Below are 5,420 nucleotides of genomic sequence, written 5' to 3'. Positions count from 1 at the left end.
ATTTTTTTTATTTTATTCTTTGAATATTAATAATTTATAATTTATTTAAAATATTAATAATTGATCATTTAAATATTAATATTTTATTAATAAGTTAATCATTTAACATTATAAAATACTATTATTTTATTTACAATTTAAAAGCTATTATGATTATTTTTTATTTTATTTTTTAAATATCAATTATTTATAATTTCTTTAAAATACTAATAATTGATAATTTAAATATTAATACTTTATTTATAATTTAAATGTTATTATGATTATTTGTTTTTATTTTTTAAATATGAATAATTCATAATATATTTAAAATATTTAATAATTTATAATTTAAATATTAATATTTTATGTATAATTTAATTATTAATATTTAAAAATATTAATATGAGTAGGGTTGTAAATTTCTAAACTTATGAGTGGTAATTTAGTCTTAACAATTTTTGAAGACGTGGAATTGCTAATACCAAGAGGCTTGGGTGTAGATTGAGGAATAGGTCGAATGGGAGAATTGTTTTTCCTTACTACTAAAATTTTCAAATAGAAATTTGATTGAAATGCATGAACTTTCTTTGTACTGGTTTCTTACGTTTCTTTATGGAAATCGGTAATTTTGTATCAATGGAAGCGGATGCATGAAGCAAATGAGATTGGAATGAATGCACTACTTGCTCTTGCTTTATGCAACTAGAAAAGAGTTTTTTTTTTTTTTGTCCTTTTAGTAATATTATTCAGAATTTCGTATACTTACAAATTTTATACTGTATTTATTATGTCAAATATGCAATTCCATTAATAAAAGTTTAGCTTTATAAGTTAAATCGAAAGAATAAGCAATGGATACTATATCATTAGGAGATAGGTCTGAAAGTTAAGGAAAAAGAAAATTATTCTTTAAAGTAAATCATGTTTATTAAAAGAAGATAGAAAATTAACACATGCATTATAAAATTATTCAATTAAGTTTGATCTTTTCATGATTTAGAGCCTGTTTGGCCTGACTTTTTTCTTACTTAAAAACTATTATGAAACTCTTATGAAAAATAATAACTTTTAAAATTAAATTAAAGTTATTTGGTAAATTTTTTTTATAAGTTCTTTTCTATAAGTTATAATTTTTGTTAAAATTATCATAGAAGGTATTTTTTTTAAGAGAGTAATATTGTAATTATTTTTAACAAATGAGGATATTTTTGGAACAAAAATAAAAATTTTCTTGTATTTTTAAAAGAAGAGAAGAAAAAGCTCCTCCTTAGAGCTTTTTTTTAAGCTCTTTTTTAAAAAATTTTATTCTTAAAAAAAATTATTTTTTTAAGAACTTATCAAAAGATTATATTTGACTTGATTTTTACTTTTAAGAAGTAAATAAGTTGAAAAAAAGCTAAGCCAAATATGCACTTAAATTGAAAGTTCTCAATATCTGAAATTGGAGAAATCTTTAATTTTTTTCCAATTTTCTCAAAGGTACAGAATCCAAAAAAGAGAACCAGGACAAGGGAATGGGTGGAGGCTAAGGAATAAGAAGCAATCTGGACAAACACCATGTATACATCTTCTTCTGGACCCTTCAAAAGCTTTCCACAATAATCATTTAGCAGCGTCCAGGGCATTCGAACCAAAACACAACACAAGATGTACGCAGGAGCAGTAAACCAAACTGGAAATCTTGTTTCTTTGCAATCAACATTGTCCTTACTATTTAACTCACTTCCAGGCAACTGGTTGTTAATGAAAAACAACAGTGAACCGCAGCCCACCACAGTGACGAGGGGAAGAATCAGACCGAACTCAATGCCAAACATAAAATTACTGACCAACACCAACAGAGTTTGAGATTGGCTCTCTTTGGGATGCTAACAGCATCAACCACATTACACCAAATTGTATGGAAAACATGTAGAACCCAAGTGATAAAAAAATCGCTTCACAGAAATTCTTTTCCATGCTTCATTTTTTATCTCAATTAACCTGAAAAAAGAAATTGTCAGTTATGTGTTTAATAGAATTGAATCTATTTAATTTTAACATGTAAATTTAGAAGAATTAAGGAATATTTGCAACACCAAATGAGTAATTACTATTTCAAATCATTCACAATATTAGATAATCATAATACCATATTTATTTTGGGAAGATTAGAAGGAACAAACATGTTGAATTAACTTACATATCCTAATCATTATTTTGCGTAAAAAAATTTCTAATAAAAGTAAATTGAACCAAAGCAAAAAAAAAAAACCTGGCTATGAGAAAAACATACTAAATCACGATTGACAAAGTTGCATATCACTGTTGAAACCACCCCTTCTCCGTTTTCCCCTTGATGTGGAGCTAACTTATGACTGCAATTATGGAATTGGTCAACAACTCCAACTTCTTTTTTGGATAAATATATAATTTTAAATCTATTTTATTATCCATTAAAAAATGATAATGATAACAATTGAATTTAAGGTGTAGAATTGTAGCCAGTAAGAGATAGGACTGGTAATGTTTACGGTTAACAAAACTGAGGAAAATGAAAATTATTCTTGAAAGTAAATCATGTTTATTAAAAGAAGATATATAGAAAATTAACACTGTATTAAAACTAAACAGTTGCAAGAAAGTTCCATCATTTCACGATTTGGATTGAACACTCTCAATATCTGAAATTGAAGATTTCTCCTCAATTTTTTCATAGGTACAAAATCCAAAACCGAGAGCCAAGACAAGGAGATGAGTGAAGCCTAAGCTATAAAAAGCAATTTGGACAAACACCAGGAATCCATCATCTATTGGATCCTTCAAAAGCTTTTCACAATAATCATTTAGCAGCGTCCAGGATATTCGAACCAAAATACAACACAAGATGTATGCAGGAGCAGTAAACCAAACTGGAAATCTAGTTTTTTTGCATTCTGCATTGTCACTACTAGGCAACTGGTAGTTAATGAAAAACGACAGTGAACCGCAGCCCATCAGAGTGAGGAGGGGAAGAATCAAACCGAAGTGAAAGCCAAATATCAAATTACTGACCAACACCATCAGAGTTTGAGATTGGTTCTCTTTCGGATGCTTCGCGTCCATTTTGATCTTTAACATCATCAACCACATTACACCAAATTGTATGGAACATATGTAGAACCCAAACGAGAAAGAAATCGCTTCACGAAATTTTTTTCCATGTTTCATTTTTTATTTCAGTTAACCTGCAAAAAGAATTTATCAGTTATGTGTTTGTTTAATTCTAACATGCAAATTTAGAAGAAGCAATATTTGCAACACTAAATAAGTAATTATTATTTCAAATCATTCATAATAATAGATAATCATAATACCATATTTATTTTGGGATGATTAGAAAGAACAAAAGAATTATAAAATCATGTTGAATTAACTTGCATATCTTAATCATCATTTTGTGTAAAAAAATTTCTAATAAAAGTAAATTGAATCAAAGAAAAAAAAAAAAACCTGGTGACGAGAAACACACTAAATCCCAGTTAACAAAGTTGCCGATCACTGTTGAAACCACCCCTTCTCTATTTTCCCCTTGATGTGGAGCTAACTTATGACTGCAATTATGGACTTGGTCAACAACTCCAACTTCTCTTTTGGATAAATATATAATTTTAAATCTATTTTATTATCCATTCAAAAATGATAATGATAATAATTGGATTTAAGAGGTAGAATTGTAGCCATTAATTACATTAATTTTAACTTAATCTTTTCCATGATATTGATGCTTCAAAACATATGTTTTTAAAAAGTACCAAGTCAAAAAAATTTTAGTTTGATTTGATATTTGAGTGTACTCCGAGAACCGGTCAGCAATTTTCAAATTTTTTTATTTTGTTTAAATATCAAAATATGATACTAATAATAATTGAATTAATTGCATTAATTTCAATTCAATCTTTTTCACTTGTACAAATAATTATTTAAATTTAAATTTATCAGGATTCTAAGATATATTATTATCTAAACGTGATACAAATGTGTACAGTAGTACTTAATTTAATAATTTTAATTAACCACGCGCTAGTCACGTGTCCCCGCTCTTTTGCGACCCGCATATAAATGCAAACATCAAACAGGCTGTTCTTTAAAGTTCTCCATATTCTGGGTATTTGTCTCGGCACTCCTGCATTTTGGAATCCTGCTTTCCATCTTCTCTTCTTTAATATTCTTTTGATAAGCTGCTTGCCCATCGACCACGTAGCTTCAACCTGTTTCCTGATCAACAAATTTCTGTTCTCAAAAGTCCCCGTCAGAAAGGGATTTTTTTTTTTAATGGCAAGAGAATTTCATAAATTGCTTAGTTTACAACGGTGCCATTACAAAGCAAAGAATAAAACATTTGAATATTTAAAGGATGAAGATGATGAACAGGGGAGAGAATAGTCGAGAGAGAAGAATACTATTTCCTCAAAAAACGGCTTCTGCACAGTATTTCCTTTCAACAACCATTATAGATGCTGTTCAAAGAGAGAGAATATGTAAAAGAAATAGCAAACCAGATGAAGCCATCTGGCATTACAAAGACCGAGGGTGCTGGAATGAAAGATTCCCTGTCACAATGACTGATACACTACCTATACGACACAGTTTCACTATGCAAAGTAGCTAAATTTTGACTTTTAATCAACATAAAATAAACAGTAAAAAAACAAATATTTCTGTTCCTTTTGAACTTCAAGCCCTTGAAATCACAATTACCTCTTCCTCTGCAGTAGCTTCGTTGCATATCAAAAAACCATCAATATTCAACACACTTCCTTGGTGTTTGAACTACAAATCCCCAATTCAGATCTTAGAAACATGAACGGATTATTACTTAGACTTTTAGTAAAGATATCTGCTAGCTACAGTATAGTGCCACAGTGCTGAATATCAACTTCTTCATCTTTCACAACCTCTCGGATTACATGAAACTTCACTTTGATGTGTTTTATCCTACCATACTGCACAAGGTTTTTAGCAATTGAAATAGCAGATTTGTTGTCAATGTATAGCAGTGTACCCTTCTCATAGTTATATCGCAGATCATGGAAGACTTTTCTCAGTTAAATCACATGATTTGTAGCAGTAGCAATAGTAATATATTCTGCTTCTACAGAAGATTGAGCCACCACCTCCTGCTTTTTTGAATTCCAATTAAAAACTGCACTACCAAGTGAAAAACAATAACCAAAAGTGCCTTTAGAGTCATCAAGACTTCCTGCCCAGTCAGTATCACAATATCCCATAATAATAGAGTTTTTCTTCTTCTCAAACTTCAAGCCTAAATCTATTATTCCTTTAATGTACCTCAATACTCTCTTAGCTGCTGCAAAGTGAGTTTGTGAGGGACTTTGCATAAATCGAGATAGTAAACTAGCAGAGAACATGATATTTGGTCTTGAAGCAGTTAAATAAAGTAGACTTCCAATGATGCT

The sequence above is a fragment of the Theobroma cacao genome, chromosome 8, assembly GCF_000208745.1.
Source record: "Theobroma cacao cultivar B97-61/B2 chromosome 8, Criollo_cocoa_genome_V2, whole genome shotgun sequence".
Taxonomy (NCBI): Eukaryota; Viridiplantae; Streptophyta; class Magnoliopsida; order Malvales; family Malvaceae; genus Theobroma; species Theobroma cacao.
This window is presented reverse-complemented; position numbering follows the sequence as displayed.